Genomic DNA, 23,599 nt, shown 5'->3' with positions numbered 1-23,599 from the left:
CCAATCTTAGGGTAAGAATTTTGTCCAACCATTGAGTAAGATGCTGGTTATTGGTTTTTTTCATGTATGTCCTTTATCATATTCAAGAAATTTCCTTCGATTCCAACCTTTTGAATTGTTTTTATCAGAAAAGGATGCTGAATTTTGTCAAATGTTTTTTCAGCATCAATTGAAGTGATCATGAGATTTTTCCTTTTTGATTTGTTAAAGTGCTGTATTACATTGATTTTTCTTGAATTGAACCACCCTTGCATTCTTGGTATAAACCCCACTTTGTTGGGTGTATAATTTTTTTAATGTGCCATTGGACTGGATTTGCTGGTATTCTGAAGAGAATTTTTGCATCTATATCCATTAGGGAGATTGGCCCTGAAGTTTTCCTTTCTTATAGCATTTTTACTCAGTTTTGGTATTAGAATGATTTTAGCCTCATAAAATGAATTAAGTAGTGTTTTTTTCTCTTCAATTTTTTGGAAGAGGTTGAGCAGAATTGGTGTTAGTTATTTCCTGAATGCTTGATAAACTCCTATGAAGTCATTTGGTCCTGTGCTTTTCTTTGTAGAAAGATTTATGATGACTGAATTTCTTTACTTGTGATTCATTTGTTAAGATCTTTTATGTCTTCTCAAGTCAGTGTGGCTTGTTCATGTGTTTCTAGGAATTTGTCCATTTCATCTAAGTTGTTTCGCTTGCTTGAATGTAGTTGTTCATAATTTTTTTTTATTTACTCAGGGTCCTTGGTAACAACCCCATTCTCATTTATGATTTGGTTTATCTGAATCCTCTGTCTTTTTCTTTTTTTATTTTTCAGCCTAGCTAGAGTTCCACCATTCTTTTTATCCTCTCAAAGAATCAACTTTGGGTTTTGTTGATTCTATTCTTGTTGATTCTCCCATCCATTTAACTGTGCTTTAGTCCTTGTTATTTTTTTATTATAATTAAAGAAAAAAAGAAGTTAACACAACATTTAGAAATCATTCCACTCTACATATGCAACCAGTAATTCTTAACATCATCACATAGATGTACGATCATCATTTCTTAGTATATTTGCATCGATTTAGGAAAAGAACTAGGAAAACAACAGAAAAAGATATAGAATGTTAATATAGAGAGAAAAATTAAAAAATGATAAAAAGAAAAGGAAAAAGAAAAAACATAAGACACAAACAAACAAACAAACAAAAAACTATAGCTCAGATGCAGTTTCATTCAGTGTTTTAACATAATAACATTACAATTAGGTAGTATTGTGCTGTCCATTTTTGAGTTTTTGTATCTAGTCCTGTTGCACAGTCTGTATCCCTTCAGCTCCAATTACCCATTATCTTACCCTGTTTCTAACTCCTGCTGGACTCTGTTACCAATGACATATTCCAAGTTTATTCTCGAATGTCAGTTCACATCAGTGGGACCATACAGTATTTGTCCTTTAGTTTTTGGCTAGACTCACTCAGCATAATGTTCTCTAGGTCCATCCATGTTATTACATGCTTCATAAGTTTATTCTGTCTTAAAGCTGCATAATATTCCATCGTATGTATATACCACAGTTTGTTTAGCCACTCGTCTGTTGATGGATATTTTGGCTGTTTCCATCTCTTTGCAGTTGTAAATAATGCTGCTATAAACATTGGTGTGCAAATGTCCGTTTGTGTCTTTGCCGTTAAGTCCTCTGAGTAGATACCTAGCAATGGTATTGCTGGGTCGTATGGCAATTCTATATTCAGTTTTTTGAGGAACCGCCAAAGTGCCTTCCACAGTGGTTGCACCCTTTGACATTCCCACCAACAGTGGATAAGTGTGCCTCTTTCTCCGCATCCTCTCCAGCACTTGTCATTTTCTGTTTTGTTGATAATGGCCATTCTGGTGGGTGTGAGATGATATCTCATTGTGGTTTTGATTTGCATTTCTCTAATGGCCAGGGACATTGAGCATCTCTTCATGTGCCTTTTGGCCATTTGTATTTCCTCTTCTGATAGGTGTCCGTTCAAGTCTTTTTCCCAGTTTGTAATTGGGTTGCCTATCTTTTTGTTGTTGAGTTGAACAATCTCTTTGTAGATTCTGGATACTAGACCTTTATCTGATATGTCATTTTCAAATATTTTTTCCATTGTGTAGGCTGTCTTTCTACTTTCTTGATGAAGTTCTTTGATGCACAAAAGTGTTTAATTTTGAGGAGCTCCCATTATTTCTTTCTTTCTTCAGTGCTCTTGCTTTAGTTTTAAGGTCCATAAAACTGCCTCCAATTGTAAGTTTCATAAGATATCTCCCTACATTTTCCTTTAACTGTTTTATGGTCTTAGACCTAATGTTTAGATCTTTGATCCATTTTGAGTTAACTTTTGTATAGGGTGTGAGATACGGGTCGTATTTCATTCTTTTGCATATGGATATCCAGTTCTCTAGGCACCATTTATTGAAGAGACTGTTCTATCCCAGGTGAGTTGGCTTGACTGTCTTATCAAAGATCAAATGTCCATAGATGAGAGGGTCTATATCTGAGCACTCTATTCGATTCCATTGGTCGATATATCTATCTTTATACCAATACCATGCTGTTTTGACCACTGTGGCTTCATAATATGCCTTAAAGTCTGGCAGCGTGAGACCTCCAGCTTGTTTTTTTTTCCTCAAGATACTTTTAGCAATTCGGGGCACCCTGCCCTTCCAGATAAATTTGCTTATTGGTTTTTCTATTTCTGAAAAATAAGTTGTTGGGATTTTGAGTGGTATTGCATTGAATCTGTAAATCAATTTAGGTAGGATTGACATCTTAACTATATTTAGTCTTCCAATCCATGAACACGGTATGCCCTTCCATCTATTTAGGTCTTCTGTGATTTCTTTTAACAGTTTTTTGTAGTTTTCTTTGTATAATTTTTTTGTCTCTTTAGTTAAATTTTTTCCTAGGTACTTTATTATTTTAGTTGCAATTGTAAATGGAATTCGTTTCTTGATTTCCCCCTCAACTTGTTCATTGCTCGTGTATAGTAATGCTACAGATTTTTGAATGTTGATCTTGTAACTTGCTACTTTGCTGTACTCATTTATTAGCTCTAGTAGTTTTGTTGTGGATTTTTCCGGGTTTTTGACATATAATATCATATTGTCTGCAAACAGTGATAGTTTTACTTCTTCCTTTCCAATTTTGATGACTTGTATTTCTTTTTCTTCCCTAATTGCTCTGACTAGAACCTCCAACACGATGTTGAATAATAGTGGTGATAATGGACATCCTTGTCTTGTTCCTGATCTTAGGGGGAAAGTTTTCAATTTTTCCCCATTGAGGATGATATTAGCTGTGGGTTTTTCATATATTCCCTCTATCATTTTAAGGAAGTTTCCTTGTATTCCTATCCTTTGAAGTGTTTTCAACAGGAAAGGATGTTGAATCTTGTCAAATGCCTTCTCTGCATCAATTGAGATGATCATGTGATTTTTCTGCTTTGATTTGTTGATATGGTGTATTACATTAATTGATTTTCTTATGTTGAACGGTCCTTGCACATCTGGGATGAATCCTACTTGGTCATGATGTATAATTCTTTTAATGTGTTGTTGAATTCGATTTGCTAGAATTTTGTTGAGGATTTTTGCATCTATATTCATTAGAGAGATTTGCCTGTAGTTTTCTTTTTTTGTAATATCTTTGCCTGGTTTTGGTATGAGGGTGATGTTGGCTTCATAGAATGAATTAGGTAGTTTTCCCTCCGCTTCGATTTTTTTGAAGAGTTTGAGAAGAGTTGGTGCTAATTCTTTCTGGAATGTTTGGTAGAATTCACATGTGAAGCCGTCTGGTCCTGGACTTTTCTTTTTGGGAAACTTTTGAATGACTGATTCAATTTCTTTACTTGTGATTGGTTTGTTGAGGTCATCTATTTCTTCTTGAGTCAAAGTTGGTTGTACATGCCTTTCCAGGAACCCGTCCATTTCATCTACCTTGTTATATTTATTAGCGTAAAGTTGCCATAGTATCCTGTTATTACCTCGTTTATTTCTGTGAGGTCAGTGGTTATGTCTCCTCTTCCATTTCTAATCTTATTTATTTGCATCCTCTCTCTTCTTCTTTTTTTCAATCTTACTAAGGGCCCATCAATCTTATTGATTTTCTCATAGAACCAACTTCTGGTCTTATTGATTTTCTCTATTGTTTTCATGTTTTCAATTTCATTTATTTCTGCTCTAATCTTTGTTATTTCTTTCCTTTTGCTTGCTTTGGAGTTAGTTTGCTGTTCTTTCTCCAGTTCTTCCAAGTGGACAGTTAATTCCTGAATTTTTGCCTTTTCTTCTTTTCTGATATAGGCATTTAGGGCAATAAATTTCCCTCTTGGCACTGCCTTTGCTGCGTCCCATAGGTTTTGATATGTTGTGTTTTCATTTTCATTCGCCTCGAGGTATTTACTAATTTCTCTTGTAATTTCTTCCTTGACCCACTCGTTGTTTAAGAGTGTGTTGTTGAGCCTCCACGTATTTGTGAATTTTCTGGCACTCGGCGTATTATTATTTTCCAGCTTCATTCCTTTATGATTCGAGAAAGTGTTGTGTATGATTTCAATCTTTTTTAATTTGTTAAGACTTGCTTTGTGACCCAGCATATGGTCTATCTTTGAGAATGATCCATGAGCACTTGAGAAAAAGGTGTATCCTGCTGTTGTGGGATGTAATGTCTTATAAATATCTGTTAAGTCTAGCTCATTTATAGTAATATTCAAATTCTCTATTTCTTTATTGATCCTCTGTCTAGATGTTCTGTCCATTGATGAGAGTGGTGAATTGAAGTCTCCAACTATTATGGTATATGTGTCTATTTCCCTTTTCAGTGATTGCAGTGTATTCCTCACGTATTTTGGGGCATTCTGGTTTGGTGCATAAATATTTATGTTTGTTATGTCTTCTTGTTTAATTGTTCCTTTTATTAGTAGATAGTGTCCTTCTTTGTCTCTTTTAACTGTTTTACATTTGAAGTCTAATTTGTTGGATATTAGTATAGCTACTACTGCTCTTTTCTGGTTGTTATTTGCATGAAATATCTTTTCCCAACCTTTCACCTTCAACCTATGTTTATCTTTGGGTCTAAGATGTGTTTCCTGTAGACAGCATATAGAAGGATCCTGTTTTTTAATCCATTCTGCCAGTCTATGCCTTTTGATTGGGGAATTCAGTCCATTAACATTTAGTGTTATTACTGTTTGGATATTTTCCTCTACCATTTTGCCTTTTGTATTATATATATCATATCTGATTTTCCTTCTTTCTACACTCTTCTCCATACCTCTCTCTTCTGTCTTTTCGTATCTGACTCTAGTGCTCCCTTTAGTATTTCTTGCACAGCTGGTCTCTTGGTCACAAATTCTCTCAGTGAATTTTTGTCTGAAAATGTTTTAATTTCTCCCTCATTTTTGAAGGACAATTTTGCTGGATATAGAAGTCTTGGTTGGCAGTTTTTCTCTTTTAGTAATTTAAATATATCATCCCACTGTCTTCTAGCTTCCATGGTTTCTGCTGAGAAATCTACATATAATCTTATTGGGTTTACCTTTTATGTGATGGATTGTTTTTTTCTTGCTGTTTTCAAGATTCTCTCTTTCTCTTTGACCTCTGGCATTCTAACTAGTAAGTGTCTTGGAGAACGCCTATTTGGGTCTATTCTCTTTGGGGTGTGCTGTACTTCTTGGATCTGTAATTTTAGTTCTTTCATAAGAGTTGGGAAATTTTCAGTGATAATTTCTTCCATTAGTTTTTCTCCTCCTTTTCCCTTCTCTTCTCCTTCTGCGACACCCGCAACACATATATTTGTGTGCTTCATATTGTCATTCAGTTCCCTGATCCTCTGCTCAAAATTTTCCATTCTTTTCCCTATAGTTTCTGTTTCTTTTTGGAATTCAGATGTTCCACCCTCCAATTCACTAATTCTCCTTCTGTCTCTTTAAATCTACCATTGTAGGTATCCATTGTTTTTTCCATCTTTTCTACTTTGTCCTTCAATCCCATAAGTTCTGTGATTTGTTTTTTCAGTTTTTCTATTTCCTCTTTTTGTTCAGCCCATGTCTTCTTCATGTCCTCCCTCAATTTATTGATTTGGTTTTTGAAGAGATTTTCCATTTCTGTTCGTATATTCAGCATTAGTTGTCTCAGCTCCTGTATCTCATTTGAACTATTGGTTTGTTCCTTTGACTGGGCCATATCTTCAATTTTCCGACTATGATCCGTTATTTTCTGTTGGCGTCTGGGCATTAATCAGATTTCCCCTGGTGTGGGACCCAGCAGGTTGAAAGATTTTTCTGTGAAATCTCTGGGCTCTGTTTTTCTTATCCTGACCAGTAGGTGGCGCTCGTGGCGCTCGTTTGTCTGCGGGTCCCACCAGTAAAAGATGCTGTGCCTCCTTTAACTTTGGAAAACTCTCGCTGTGGGGTAGGGTCTTCAGCTGAAGCAGCTTGGGGGAGTGCCAATCCGAATCTCCCAGCCGGCCCAGGAATCCGCGCATGGGTAGGGTCACTGGCCTCCGCGGCTTGGGGGAGCGCCTGTCCAAATTTCCCAGCCAGCCCAGGGCGCCAAGTGTGGTGGGGGGGCACCGGCTGCTGTGGCTTGGGGGACTGCCTATCCACCATTCCCAGCTGGACCGGGAAGCCACTTGTTTGGAAGGGACCCCGGTCGCCGGTCTCCGCGGCTTGGGGGATCTCCGACCCAATTCTCCCAGCTGGTCTGGGGGTCCGCACGTGGGGGGGGGGGTGCCAGCTGCCGTGGCTTGAGGGGATCGCCTGTCCAATTCTCCCAGCTGGCCCGAGAAGGAGGGTGGGAGGGACTCCGGCTGCCTGCCGTCCCATCCCGGGGAAGCATGCGCCCCTCAGCTATCTCACCGCAGCAGGTTCTCCCAGCCAGTCAGCCATTCCAGAATGTGGTACGCTGCCTTCTTGGTCTCTGTCGTTGCTCTGGGAGTTGTTCTGTACCGTTTGTACTTCCCTAGTAGCTGTTCTGGAGGAGGAACTAAGACCCGCGCATCTTACTAAGCCTCCATCTTCTCCGGAAGTCCGTCCTTGCTATTTTTCATCTTCTATTTGCTTTGGGGTTAGTTTGCTGTTCTTTATCTAGTTTCTCCAAGTGAGCACTTAAATCCTTGACTTTTACTTTTCTTCCTTTTAAAATATAGGCAATTAGGGCAATAAATTTCTCCCTCAGCACTGACTTTGCCACACCCTATATGTTCTGCTATGTTGTATTGTTATTTTCTTTCATCTGCAGATATTTACTGATTTCTCTAGCAATTTAAATTTGACCCATTGGTTTTTTAAGACTGTGTTATTTAATCTTCTTATGTTTGCATATATTCTGGTTGTTTTTGGTAGTTATTGATTTCTAGCTTCATTCACCTGTGATCAGAGAAAGTGCTGTGAATAATTTCAATCTTTTAAAATTTATAAAGATCAGTTTTGTTCCCCAGCATAAGATTTATCTTGGAGAATATTCTATGACTACTAGAAAAGAATGTATATCCTGGTGCTTTGGTGTAAAATTATAAATATATTTTTAATTCATTTTTCAAATGATTTGTTCTCATTTTCCTTGTTGATCTTTTGCCAGGTTGTTCTATCTATAGAAAAGAGTGGTGTATTGAAGTCTTCCACTATTATTATTTAAACATCCATCACTTCCTTCGATTTTGCCAATGGTTGCCTCATATGAATTGGAACTCCTTGATTGAAAGCATTAACATTTATGATTATTATTTCTTTTTGGTGAAGTTTCTCTTTTATTAATACATAGTGTCCTTCTTTGTCTGAAGGTGTCTTTGCATTTAAGTCTATTTAGTCTGATCGTAGTCACTACTCCTGCTTTCTTCTGGTTATATTGACATGGAGCATCTTTTCCCACTGTTTCACTTACAATCTATTTATATCCTTGGGTCTAAGATGAATCTTTTGTAAGCAGTATATAGATGGATAATATTTCTTAATCCATTCCTCCAATCCATACCTTTTAATTGTTGAATTTATTCTAGTAACTTTCAAAGTTATTACTATAAAGGCATTTCTTGTATCTACCATCCTATCTTTTGGTATTTATTTGTCAAATTTACATACTTTTTTTCTTCTTTTTCTTTTTGTTCTTCTTCCTCTTCTTATCCTTTAAGTTACCTCTACTGGTACTCTGCAATTTTGTTCCTTCCTCCAGACCTCCCTATTCCATCTTTTTTTTTTTGAGCTTTCAGAACTACCTTTAGCATTTCTTATAGTGTCAGCCTCTTGTTTACAAATTCTCAGCCTCTGTATGTCTGTGAAAGTTTTAATCTTTTCCTTACTTTTGAAGGACAGTTTGACTGGATACAGAATTTATGACTGGTTGTCTTTGTCTTTCAGTATCTTAAATGTTTCATACCACTGCATTCTCACCTCCATGGTGCCTGTTGAGTATTCCAAATTCAGTCTTATGTGGTTTCCTTTGTATGTGATTGTTCTAGTTTGCTATCTACCAAAATGCAATATACCAGAAATGGAACAGCTTTTAAGAGGGGGAATTTAATACGTTACTAGTTTACAGTTCTAAGGTGAAGAAAATGTCCTAATTAAAGCAAGTCTATAAACATGTCCAATTTAAGGCACCAATGAGAGGTTACTACCACTTAAAACAGGCTGATGTAATTCAGGGTTTCTCTTTCAACTGGAAAGACATGTACTGAACATGGCTATGTCTGCTAGTTTCCTCTCCAGGCTTTTAGCTTTATGAAGGTCCCCCAGGGGAATTGTCCTTTACCTCCAAAGGTCACTGGCTGGTGGACGCTGTGGTTCTCATGTGTCTTCTGCTCTTGTCATTCTCAAGCTTTCTCCAAAATGCTTCCTCTTTTAGAGAATTCCAGTAAAGTAATCAAGACCCACATAGAATGGGTGGAGTCATATTTCTCTCTATTCAAAACCTAATACCCACAATTGGGTAAGTCACATCTCCATGGAGATAACTTAATCAAATTTCCAACCTTTAGTACTGAATAGAAATTAGAAGAAACGGTTGCCTCCACAAGATTGATTAGGATTAAAACATGGCTTTTCTAGTGTATATGATGCTTTCAAACCAGCACAGTGATGATTGCTTCTCTCTTGCCACTTTCAGGATTTTCTCCTTCACTTCAACATTTGACAAACTGATTAGTGTGCACCTAAGCAAAATAGGCGTACTTGGATTTATTGCATTTTGGGTTCATTGCTGTGCCTGTATGAAGCAGTTGTGTACCCCCAGAATAACCATGTTCTTTAACCAGAATTCAGTATTGTTGGGTAGGATCTTTTCATTCAACTGTTTCCACAGATATGTGACCCAGCCAATTGTGGGTGGAACCATTTTCTTAGGTGTCTTCCATGGAGATGTCTGCACCCATTCAAGGTAGGGTTGTTTGTTGGAGTCTTTTAAGAGGGAATGATATTGGAAAATGATTCAGAGACAATAGGAGACCAGATGTTTGGAAATTAAGAAAGAAAACGACCCTGGGGAAGCTGTTTGAACCAAGAATACAAAGACCCCAGCAGATGCCAGCCACATGCCTTTCCAGCTGACAGAGGTGTTTTAGAACCATTAGCCCTCTTGAGCCAAGGTATTTTCCCTGGATGCCTTACTTTGGCCATTTTTATACCTTCCCAATTCTGGTAGCATTACCAAACTGATACAGATTTTGGTACTGTGAGTGGGGTGCTGTAATTTTCAAATACCAAACATGTTGGCGTGACTTTTTAAATGGATAAGGGGAAGATTATGGAAAAGTTGTGAGGCTCTTGATAGAGAAGTGCTAGAATTCTTTGAAGAGATTGTTGGTAGAAATGTGGATTCTAAATGTGATGAGGTTTTAAACAGAAATGACACATGTGTTACTGCCCATGGGAAGGAAGGCAATCTTTGTTTTAAAGTGGCAAAGAATCTGACAAAATTGACCACTGATGTTCTACAAAAGGCATATTTTAAAAGCCAGAGGCTGAGATACTTACCTGCAGATATTTCCAAATGGAATGTGGAAAGTGCAGCCTGGTTTCTCCTTATAGCTTATAGTGAAATGCCACAGGGAAGAGATAAGCTGAAAACTGAATTCTTGGGTGCAGAGAAACAAAAAATTGATCATCTGGAAAATTCTGGGCTTCCAGAAAGTGAGACCCTAGTGAATAGAGCCTCATTTGAGGATTTAACCACACATAGAAGCCGTCAGCCATTATAGCACAAGTGAGAATTGCAGATGAATTTATCCAGGAAGGATTTGTGGAAAGTCCTCTTGTCTAATGGTTATGAGCCCTGTACATTACACAGAAATCAAACAAGAGAGTTGTGGGGTCTGTATAAGCAGAATCACTATCAGTCTGGAAAAAGAAGGACAGAAAAGGAACAAATTAAGGGAAAATGTCTTTAATGGCAGAACCATGGAAGATAAGATCTGAAACTAAGGAAACTCGAGTGAGGAGCACAGATTCACCCATGCACTTGGAGAGCTTCAGTTTGCACAGAAAGCAGAGCTCCAGGACTTCTGCCTAGATGCTCTGGAACAATTTTTGTGCTACAGGCCTTGTGGAGCAGGAACCACATTCCTTGAGGATTGGAGAGGGCCTTGCAGCCACCTCATTGTTTTGAGGGGGGTATGCATGTGCCTCAGAGATGGAAGAGAACCTCGGTATTGTCCCAAAACTTGGAGAGGGTGGAGCTGAGAAAGGCAGACTCCCCAGTGTTCATCAAGATTGCAACCCTCACCAGTGTTAGGAGAGAGCCAGGTGACTGTGTAGGCCTTTAGAAAGGTTAGGACTGCCACTTTCCAAAGCCCCAGGAGAAATGACTCTCAGACTTTGAAATCTAATGGAGTTTGCTCTGCTGGTTTTTGGAACTGTTTGTGTTCAGTGACCCCTGTTTTCCTTTTGATTTATCCAGGAAACATGTTTCCTATGACTGTTTTTCCTTTGTATATTGGCATCAGAAAACTTGTTCAGTGTTTTATAGATCCACAGTAGAGGAGAATTTTGCCTTAGCACAGATGATGCTTGTAGCTGACTTTGATGAGATTTTGTATGTTTCTGGCTTTTTGTTATGTTTCTATTGTTATCAAAATTGTATAAAGCTTACTGATATTGTTATGGAATGAATGCATTTTGTATATAGAAACCACGCTCTGAGTCATTTTTCTGTCACTTCTATAGCTGGTCCTTGGAGTAGGGTTGAAATCAGCCTATCCTATTCCACCATGTTCTCAGAATTCTCTCCACTGGCTTTAGTTTTGAATGCATCTTGCTAAGCAACTGGATGAAAAATGAGAAATGCAGTCCATTATTGAGGTTTTTCTAAACATCTGGATGTGTAATAAACAGATACTGTCTGTCTTTCACTAAATAAATATTTTTTTTAATTTTTATTAATAAAACCAATCAACATACAAACATGAACATTCTTAACATATGAACATTCCATACTTGGTGTGCAATCAATGGCTCACAATATCATCACCTAGTTGTATATTCATCACCATGATCATTTCTCATAACATTTACATCACTCCAGAAAAAGAAATAAAAAGAAAAAACTCATATATACCATATCTTTTATCCCTCCCTTTCATTGACCACAAGAAATTTCCTCTACCCAATTTATTTTAACATTTGTTCCCCTTATTATTTATTTATTTTTACTTCATATTTTAAACTCATCTGTCCATACCACAGATAAAAAGAGCATCAGGACAAGGTTTTCACAATCACACAGTCACTTTGTGAAAACTATATCATTATATAGTCATCTTAAAGAGACATGGCTACTGGAACACAGCTTTACAGCTTCAGATACTTCCCTCTAGCCTCTATAATACACCTTAAACTAAAAGGGAGATATCTGTATAATGTATAAGTATAACCTCCAAGACAAGCTTTCAAGTCTGTTTGAAATTTCTCAGCCACTGGCACTTTATTTTGTCTCATTTCTCTCTTCCCCCTTTCAATCGGGAAGGTTTACTCAATCCCTTGATGCTGAGTCCCAGCTCATTCTAGGATTTCTGTCCCACATTGCCAGGGAGGTTTACAACCCTGGGAGCCATGTCCCACACAGAGAGAGTAAGGGCAATGAGTTTTCTTGCTATATTGTCTGAGATATAGGCCACATCTGAGAAGCCAAAAGAGGTTCTCTGGGGGTGACTCTTAGGCCTAATTTTAAGTAGGCTTAGTCTATCCTTTGTGGGGATAAGTTTCATATGAACAAGATTGAGGGTTCAACATATTGATGTCCTCACAGCTTGTGAGAATATCAGGCCTTCTCTAAATGGAGAAGTTGAATTTTCTCCCTTTCTCAGCATTCCCCCAAGGGGACTTTGCAAATACTATTTTATTCACCATTCAAATCACTCTGGGATTTATCAGGTATCACTCTGGACAAATCTACAAAATCTCATGCCTTACTCAGGGTTCCATGTACTTATGGTGTTCAATTAAACTGTCCATATAAGTTATATTAGGAGATGCACTAGTCAAGGTATAAATTTTGTACCAAATAAACATTTTTTTGCTTTAGTTTCACACATAAGTTAAAGTTTTAAAATATGAATTACCATCTATTTTCAAAACCCACCAATATTGACCTTCCTTTGTTCTTCCTCATGCAAAAATATTTGTTAATTTGTACATCTGGTCACTATCATTGTATGCTCTAGGCATTCTTAGATTATACCATCTCAGTCTTTATTATTTATCTTTCCTTCTGATTTCATTTGTGCCCCCAGCCCTCCTCCCTTCAGATTCATTCAATGTACTAACATTATTGTACTACAGTTAGGTAGTATCATGCTATCAATTTCTTAATTTTTATAATCAGTCCTGTTGCACAATCTGTATTCTTTCAGCCCCTATTACCCAATATCTATCCTATTTCTATCTCCTGATGGTCTCTGTTCTTAGCTGATTTCTCTAAATAAATGTAAGGGAAAGTTTGAGTTAGCTCTCCTCATTCCGGTTAAGATATGCTTTAGATTGAAATGTTCAGAAATTGCAATAAAGGTGTGAAACTACTGAAATTATTTAGAAACTACCTCAGATCTCTTCACTTTGCATTTTTTTTTTTGACCTGGGCAGGGTCCTGGAATCAAGCCTGGGTCTCTGGCATGGCAGGTGAGAACTCTGCCACTGAGCCACTGTTGCCCACTGTTGCCCACATTTTTTTTGCATGGGCAGGCAGCTGGAATTGAATTCTGCTTGCATAGCCACCATGGCCCAGCCTCTTCACTTTGCATTTTTAGAGACAATCTTTGTCACTATCAATGCCAGCTGCTAAGATGCTTTACGTATTTGGTCCCCCCCCCCACTGCTTTCAATTCAAACTCTTTGATATATATTTTTTCCTTTTGAGAACAGCAATTTTCATTTTTTAAAAGGAATTAAGGCTTCATCAAGGTTATGGAAAATGTATTAAATTATTTTGATTATTAAAAGCCAGGTTACAAGGGTCGTTCAGTGGTAGAATTCTCACCTGTCATGCAAGAGACCCAGGTTCAATTCCCAACCCATGCACTTCCCAAACAAACAAGCAAACAGACAAATGAAAAACCAAATAAACAAAAATTCAGCAAATTATGCTGTAATAAGATGATGCCCACATGGAAAAAGAATGAAATGTGACCCCAGCCATACAGTATACAACAAAAAGCAAAACCTTTTTGAAAGAAAAAAAATGATTTGTCATTTTAGGTAACCCACATAGAAATACAAGATTTGTTAGTAAATCTGGTAAACCCAGCCTTACTTGTCAATGGAAACCTCTCCCACATACCAAGCCTGCCATCTAAGCTGAGTGCCCTTAATCAGAAGCTCCTTTCAAGACATTCTATCAGACCAAGCTAAGACTGTGCTATGTTTCCCCTAACATTTGTAGATTGTCTCTCACAAGACTTCAGAGATTCAATATTGAATGTGATAAATTTATTTTCTGACTCTGTGAGATACTTACTGTGTTCTTGTGCCCCAAGACATAGGCTAAGGCTTTGCATCACTTATCATGATAGATATCCAGCTAACTACTCAAGAGTAGTGTTTCAGTTTGCTAAAGCTGCCAAAATGCAATGTACCAGAAATTGGTTGCTGTTCACAATGGTTATTTATTAACTTACAATTTACAGTTCTTCGGCTATGAAATGTCCAACTCAAGGCATCAGCAGGGTGATATCTGGACTCTGGAGACAGGCTATTGGCATCTGGGTATTGCTGTCACATGGCAAAGCACATGGCAATGTCTACCGCTTCTTCTCTCCCAGGTTTTTGCTTTCAGCTTTTGGATTCAGTGACTCCCTCTCTCAGTTTTTCTGGTGTTCTCTGAATTTCATCTATGAACTTTTTCTGTGTGCCCTTTATCCTCTTTTAAAGGACTCCAGTAAGGATATCTGAATGCAGTTGGTTCACATTTCAATTGAAATATTCTAATCAAAACATCTGTGCCCACAGGAATGGATGAAACAAACATGGGCCTTTTTGGGGTACATACCAGTGTCAAACTATCATAAATGGTTACAGTTACTTTCTTATTAAATGTTACCCAACGTGTCCCAAATCTGCCCTTGTTCATGCTCCATACCCTTTTTATTGTTCTTCTGACCATTGTCTTGGGATTATTGAGCAAGTATTACTTACTAGTTTTAATTTCACTATGGGTTGATAAGCCATATGTACTTGAGACATACAAAGGAATTGTTTATTGTGAAGTTACGCTCTATAAAATTGTTTTTCCTTAAGAGTCATGATGATTAAAAATACTGGATTCAATTTGGAATTAAAATATAGTGCATTGATTGAGAATTTCTCTACATGTTAATTGACTACATGGAAAACTAAGCTTTAGGAATGTTGTTAATAGGGGAGAAATATTACCTCTGGGCATGCAGTTACAGATATGACAACTCAGGAATCATACAAGCTCAGAGTAATAGCCTGGGAGTGGATATGTATGAAGAACCCTGAGAAAGGCCTACTAAATATTTATTTCTTAGTACAAAATGCATTATTTGAGTTCCAGAACTGAATAATATACAGAAAGGAGCTGTGCAAGAACGTATTTGGACTTAAAGCTCAAAGGATCGAAGCAAAGCAGAAGACAGATTCTCTATGACTTTAGGTAACAGTGATAGCAAAGAACCTTAGAAATGAAGAAACAGGACAAAAGAAAAATGCTGTCTTCCAAAGTGGCGCCCACTTTAGCATTGTGAGCCATGTGCTTCTGAATTATCTTTAATACACACACACAATGTGATGATAAAGCCAGGGCACTAATTACATAATCAGTGAGTAAAAGTAATCTGAATTCTTTGTAGTCTCATCTCACATGTTTTGCACTCTGAGAATTAACATGCTGTAACAAATTACAAGGGAAGTGGGACAAGGGGGTGAGGGTTGGGGAGGAGTGGGGAATTAGTGCTTTATTTGTAGAGAGTTTGTTTGCATGATGAAATGGGTAATGGATGGTGGTGATGGTAGCACAACATTGTGAATGTAGGTAATACCATGGAATGTACCCTTGAAAGTGGTTGAAATTGGAAATTGAATGATATATGTTACCACAATAAAAATTTTTTAAAAATCTGGTGAGGGTTGCCACAAACCAGAAGAATGCATGAAAATGCCATTCACCAGAACCCTAATGAAACAATGGTATCATTTCCCCCACCAGACACTGTTCTAGAACATTACCCACATTACTTTATTTAATCCTTACAACAATAAATTGAGGAAAGTTTTGTCCCATTTTAGAGAGAAAGGAATTGAGGCAGAGAGAACCAAAGTATATTTCAGGCTATACAGCTAATAGGTTGTATATTTGGGATTTAAACTCAAGAATTCTGGCTCCAGAGTTAGACATCTGCTCCCATGCTATTTCCCTGGTTTTATTCTCATACAGTAGGAACAAGGTTTAACCAAGGAACTCTACTGGACATTTTTTTGAGAAGCAAAGATTACATTTAATTAAAAAAAAACAGTATATACTGTGCATTGTACTTATCAGTAACTGTAAGGCAAATAGAAGATCCAAGTTTTGAAACCCAGTCTACCTGATGTGAAGGCTCATACACTTTTCTATATAACATGCCATATCAAAGGACAGGGATAGAGCTGATGATATTGGGTCTAGAGGAAAGATATAGACTGTTGTGTTAAAATTAAAGAATATGAGATAATTTAAGGGTTATCATGTAAAATAGGGACATGACCAGGCCCAAGGAACAGAAACAGGACTTCAGGTGAACTTTAGGAAACCAGAACCACATCAATATAAGGGAGAAGGTCCCAATAACTAGAGCTTCTCTGACTAGAGAAAGGGGGTGCCTATAAGTGCAGTACACGGCCAGGCCAGGAGTGGTCTAGGCACAAGTGGGGCAACCACCTGTCATGGAAGTGGTCCAGCTCCAGGCTTCTGTGCCGTGCCATTATTAATAGATTTATTTTAAGTCTGTTTGACAAATTTGGAATCCAGACCTCCAAACCTTCCTAGATTTAACTCAGAGTAGAGAATGAAGGATAGTTGTTATGGTGAGGTAAGTCCCTTAAAAAATGTTTTCCCCTTAACCTTACAATGAATGCACATTGTCTCCTAGATTTCTCTAGGAGAAATATGTGAATGTGTTCTTGTGCAATATTTGCACACCTGTTGGTTTAAACTGCTAATGTTCAGGTTAATCAAAAACTAGTTTTTGCCCCCCAAAAGCTACCAGTCATATTTGTAGTTTGATAAACAACCAAAGTTAAACCAGCTGTGCTTACAGGAAAAGATTCTGTGAGGGTATTAATTAAATGCTGACTTTAGACACAGTATATTTTTAAATGGCCAATATAAGGTAAATTATTGAAATAATAAATTGGAAAAAGGATTTTTGCAGAGTATTGGATCATCATTGGTGACGAGTTTAGTACAGGGGTTTTATGTAACTCACCTTGGCCTTTTAAAATTGTAGCTGAACAGATAGTTGAATTGGACTGAAATAATTAGTTTTCTCTTCATAGAAAACTGCCTCATGCTGCTTCTTCCCCATTTCAACATTCGCTCTATTGTTGTTATACTTAATTTTCATCAAGTCACTTCTCTTTATTTAACAGAAACTGCATTTTGTTTTTCTAGAATGCTTTTAATAATCATATTTAAACATGATTAATTTGAATTTCCCCCACTTTCACAAACATTAATGGAAATCAGAGTTTCAGGAAGATGGCAGAATAGAGTAAGTTAAGTTCACACCTCCTCCAAGGAAAAGCTAGAGAAGGGACAGGAAGGTGACTGAGATGGTGATTTCAGGGTGTAAGTGACTTGGGAGAGTTTTCTGAACCACATAAGGTGCCTTGGTTGCAAAAGCTGAGGAACTGAGAAGCAGATCACTGGAGAAATGTCCGACTGGTGCAAACAGTCTAATGCAGAAGCCTGGAGCCCTCAGGAGTGTATGGATGGAAGATAGGGATTAGGAAGTAAGCCAAGCCACGTTCCTTGAGTTTTCTACCTTCACCGGCACAGCCCCATGACATATGACTCACCCCACACCCCATGCACCTGAACCCAGTCCCCTGCCCCTTCCCCACCCTCCAAGTGACCCACCCCAACACCCCCCATATGTAACTGCCCCCCACCCTCACCCAAAGCACACACATGCCTGCCCCAGCCCAACCCACCTCTCCTGCAAAAGTTCAGTCTCACCCTACCCCTCCTGAACCATACCTTCCCTCCTTGCCCCTGCAGGTGGTCACCAGCACATAAAGGTTGCAGGCACTTACCTCCATACACAGGCTACACACATCCCCAGCCCATACAGTCATGTGACGCCACTCTACCCCCATGCTCTGCACACATGTGCATCAGTTTATGGCCCTCTCAGATCTGCACATGAACACAGTCCCCTGTCACATACCCCAGTTTTGGGGAAGTTCTGACCTGTGCAGTAGGGCCACATATGACCCCAGCACTTGTAGATGCAATACCAACCTGCTGCCCTGAGCTCAGCACATGTGCACAAAGGGCACTGCACCCTAGACCAACAAATACCAGGGACCTACCCACCAAACCCATCCACACAAATAGCTGCAGCCTCCCTCTTGCTGTGTGTCCAGGCTCAAATGCACCAGTGTGACATCCCCAACCTGCCCTTATCCCTGTGCTGCAATGCATCACTGCACTATTGTGCCCCACCCTGCACCCAGAAACTTGCTTTACATCCTGCAATACGAGTCTTTAGACTATTGAAGGACATCAACATCCAAAGTATCAGTCAAGATATTTACCTGCCATGAAAACAACAGAAGATCACTAAGCATATCATGATGTAGACGGATATAGTCCAGCCTAATGACAAAATTAAAACACACACACTTCATAACAACTAATCAAAAATGTTCATGTAACTCAACTAAATAAAATGAACTAATGACATAAAGGATGGGTAATGACATAAAGGTGAACAAGAAGACACTAGAAGAGCATAAAGAGGAATTTCAAAGAATAAATAGAAAAACAGCAGATATGACAGAGACTAACGATGTTGTAGACAAAATTAAAAAAGAAAACATACACAAGATACACAACAGCAGATATGAAGAAGCAGAAGAAAGAATAAGTGAACTAGAGGACAGAACAATTTATTTCAGACACTCAAAACAGCAAACGATAAAAAGATGGAAAAATTTGAATTGAATCTCAGGGAAATGATGGAAAATAAAAAGCAGTCAAATATAAGAATCATTGGTGTCCCAGAAGAAGAAGAGAATAGAAAAGTCTAGGAAGATTAGTTTAGGATATAATGGATGAAAACTTCCCAACCATTGAAAAGGACATACATAATGAAGTCAAAGAAGCTCAATGAACTCCAAATAGAATGAATTCATATAGCCTTCTCCAAGACACATGCTAATCAGTCTGTCAAGTGTTGAAGAGAAGCAGAAAATACGGAAGGTGGTAAGAGAAAAAATCTACTGCATACAAGGGTAACCACATAAGACTGAGTTCAGATGACTCAGCTGGCACTATGGAGGAAAGAAACCAATGGTATGATATATTTAAGATCCTGAAAGAGAAAGATTTCCAGCCAAGAATTCTGTACCCAGCCAAATTGTCTTTCAAAACTGAGGAAGAGATTAAAAATTTCCCAGACAAATAAATCATGAAAGAATTTGTCAACAGGAGATACAGCTCTAAAGCAAATACTAAAGGGGGTTTTGCCAGTTGAAAAAAAAAAAGACAGGAGAAAGAGATCTGGAGAAAGGCACAGAATTCAAGAAAACCAATAAGGATAACTTAAAGGATAAAAAGAGAAAGATGGAAAATAAAATGAAAAAGAAAAGATAAAATGGTGGATTTAAGAAACACCTTTTCAGTAATAGCTTTGAATGTTAATGGAGTAAATTTACCAATTAAAAGATACAGATTGGCAGAATGGATTAAGAAATATAATCCAGCTATTGCTGCCTACAAGAGACTCATCTTAGAGAAAAAGATATACATAGATTGAAAGTGAAAGGATGGAAAATGATGTTCCATGCAAGTTGTAACCAAAAGAAAGCAGGAGATATACTAAAATCGAACAAAATACACTTTCAACGTAAAGACATCATAAAATTCAAAGAACAAAACTATATATTAATAAAAGGGAAAATTCAACAAGAAGAAATAACAACCATAAAAAAAAATGCTCCCAATCAAGAGAACTCCAAAGTACATGAGACAGACATTGGCAAACTGAAGGGACCAATAGATGTTTCAACAATAATAGTAGACTTCAATACACCACTCTCCTCTATACATAGAAGAACCAGAGTGAGCATCAAAAGGAAATAAGTTAGACAACTTGAGAAATAAATTAAACCTAACAGATATTTATAGGTCATTACACCACAAAACATCAGGATATGCATTCTACTCTAGTGCTTATGGAACATTATACAGGATAAATCATATGCTGGGGCAGAAAACAGGTCTTTATAAATTTTAAAATACTGAAATTATTAATTCGATTTCTCTGATCACAGTGGAATGAAGTTGGATACCAATAACCACCAAAGAATGAGAATTTTCACAAATATATGGAGACAAAAACCACTTTTTTTAACTTTTTTATTAATTAAAAAAAGAAATTAACACAACATTTAGAAATCATTCCATTCTACATATGCAATCAGTAATTCTTAATATCATCACATAGATGTATGATCATCATTTCTTAGTACATTTACATCGATTTAGGAAAAGAACTAGCAAAACACACTCTTAAACAACCAATGGGTCAAAGAAAAAATTGCCAGAGAAAAAAATAGCTATCTGGAAATGAATGAAAATGAGGATGCAAAGATGCAGCAAAGGGTATGCTGAGAGGGAAATTTATTGCTGTAAATGCTTGAGAAAACAAGAAAGAGCAAAAATCGAGGACTTAACTGCTCTCCTGGAGGAACTTGAGAAAGAACAGCAAACTAACCCCAAAGCAAACAGAAGAAGAGAAATAACAAAGATTAAAGCGAAGTTAAATGAATGGGAAAACAAAAGAACAATGGAAAGAATCAATAAAACCAAATGCTGGTTCTTTGAGAAAATCAACAAAATTGATGGGCTAGTAGCAAGACTGATGATGTAAAAAAGAGAGAAGATGCAAATAAAATAGGAAATGAGAAGGGGTGCATTACTGCAGACTCTGAAGAAATAAAAGAAATCATAAGACAATATTATAAGCAACTATATACCAACAAATCAAATCATTTAGATGAAATGGACAAATTCCTGGAAACACAGAAATAGGTTACACTGACTCAGGAAGAAATAGAATATCTCAACAAGCCATCACAAGTAAAGAGATTCAATCAGTCATCAAAAATCTTCCTACAAAGAAGAGCCCAGGGCCAGATGGCTTCACAGGGGAATTTTTATCAAACATTGCAAAAAGAAGTAAAACCAATCCTCCTCAAATTTTTCAAAAAATTGAGGGAAAAGGAACACTACCTAACTCATTTTATGAAACTAATATCATTCTAATACCAAAACGGGGTAAAGATACTAAGAGAAAGGAAAACTGCAGGCCAATCTCCCTAATGAACATAAATGAAAAAAATTCTCATCAGAATGCAAGCAAATCAAATTCAACAACACATTCAAAGGTTTATTCACCACGACCAACTGGGGTTTATACCAGGAATACAAGGATAGTTAAATGCAAGAAAATCAATTAATGTAATACAGCACGTTAACAAAATGAAAAGAAAAATCATATAACCATCTCGATTGATGCTGAAAAAGCATTTTACAAAATTCAATATTCTTTTCTAATAAAAAGTCTTCAAAATATAGAGATCAAAGGTAATTACCTGAAAATGGCAGAAGACATGAATGAAAAACAAATAGCCAGCATTGTACTCAATGGAGGGAGACTGAAAGATTTCCCCCTAAGATCAGGAATGAGACAAGGATGTCTTCTGTCACTTCTATTATTCAAAATTGTACTAGAAGTTCTAGCTAGAGCAATCAGGCTGGACAAAGAAATAAAAGTCATCCAAATTGGAAAGGAAGAAGTAAAACTTTCGTTACTTGCAAATGGCATGATACTTTACTTGGAAATCTACAACAAAGTTACCTGAGCTAAAAAACAAATTCAGCAAGGTGGCAGGCATAAAATTAATGGGAAAAAATCAATAATGTTTCTATACACAAACAATGACCTAACTGAGGATTCACTTAAGGAAAATATTCCATTCAAAATTGCAAGCAAATGAATCAAGTAGGTAGAAGTGACTTTAATTAGGGACATAAAGCATGAGTACATGAAAAACTACATAACATTGTTCAAAGGAAATCAAAGAAGATATGAATAGGTGGAAAGACAGACCCTGCTCATGGATTGGAAGGTTAAATACATGAAGATGTCAATTTTACCCAAATGAATCTACAGATTCAATGCCGGACCAATAAAAATTTCAACAATGTACTTTAAAGACTTGGGAAAGTAGTTACCCAATTCATCTGGAAGGGAAAGAGACCCTGAATAGCTAAAAGCATCTTTAAAAAGAAGAACAAAGTTGAAGGATTACCATTTCCTGATTTTAAAACTTATAAAGCCAGAGGGTCCAAACAGCATCGGACTGGCACAAAGACAGACATATTGACCAATGGAATTGAATTGAGAGTAGACAAATAGACAACTAAATCTATGGTCAACTGATTTTTGACAAGGCTACCAAATCCACTTAAGTGGAACAAAATACTCTTTTCAATAAATGGCCATGGGTGAACTGGGCATCAATAGGTGAAAGAATGAAAGAAGACCCTTATCTCACACACAAAACAAATATTAACTCAAAGTGGATCAAACACCTAAATATAAGAACTAGCACCATAAAGCTTCTAGAAGAAAATGTAGGGAAACATCTTCGAGAACTAGTAATAGGACACAGGTTCCTAAACTTTACACCCAAAGCACAAACAACAAAAGAAGAAATAGATAAGTGGGAATTCCTCAAAATCAAATGTTTCTGCACCTCAAAAGACTGTCCAAAAGGTCAAAAGGCAGCTAACTCAGTGGGAGAAAATATTTGGAAATCACACATCAGACAAAGGTTTGTTATTCTGTATGCATAAAGCAATCATACAACTCAAAAACAAGAGAACAAACAACCCAATTGTAAAATGGGATAAAGATATGAATAGGCATTTTTCTGAGGATCAAATACAGATGGCTCAAAGGCAGATGAAGAGATGTTCATTTTCATTGGCTTTAAGGTAAATGCAGATCAAGAGTACAATAAGATACCATCTCACACCTATAAGAATGGCTGCTATTAAACAAACAGGAAACTATAAATGTTGGAGAGGATGTGGACAAATTGGGACACTTATGCAATGCTGGTGAGAATACCCGGAACAGCTGAAGGCAGTGACACAAATCGACATCTGTACACTGATATTCATTAGCAGCATTATTCACAATCACCAAAAGTTGGAAAAAATCCAAATGCCCATCAACAGATGAGTGGGTTAACAAAATGTGGTATATACGCATGGTGGAATATTATGTAGTAGTAAGATGAAATGATATCCTGAAGCACATGATAAGATAGATGAAACTTGCATACATAATGCTGAGCAAAAGAAGCCAGAAACAAAAGAATAGAGATACCTTATGTTTCCTTTTATTACCTTAACAAAGATAAAATCAGTGGCTTATAATACAGAATACAGGGGAATTAGAGATATATAGAAGCTAGTGATGGGATAATGGTTAGCTAATGAGGTTGAACTCAAATGTAAGTGAATAGATAAAAGTGAAGGTGGTCCTCTAGTGGGTCTATAATTAATAATACCATATTGAAGGTGAACATGATTGAAAGGGGTTTTATAGACCTATGTGTCTCATTGATTGACACTAGAAATATAAATAAGTTCTTACAAGGAATACTTCAAAGGTATGATTCATGTACAAAGAGTGTTTAAGGCCAGGACACAGGGGAAAAAGTGCTATTGCATTCTATGGGCTAGGTTTAACCAGAAAATATCAGCAGTACCTCAGCAATAGCAGAGGTAAATATTGGGAGGAGGGACAATGATTAAGGAGAAGTTTTGATTTACTATTTGGTAAGAGTACATTTATTGATTATCTTTCTCT

Source organism: Tamandua tetradactyla, chromosome X (assembly GCF_023851605.1).
Source record: "Tamandua tetradactyla isolate mTamTet1 chromosome X, mTamTet1.pri, whole genome shotgun sequence".
In the NCBI taxonomy this organism is placed as follows: Eukaryota; Metazoa; Chordata; class Mammalia; order Pilosa; family Myrmecophagidae; genus Tamandua; species Tamandua tetradactyla.
The sequence above is the reverse complement of the archived record's forward strand: the minus strand, read 5'-3'. Positions refer to the sequence as shown.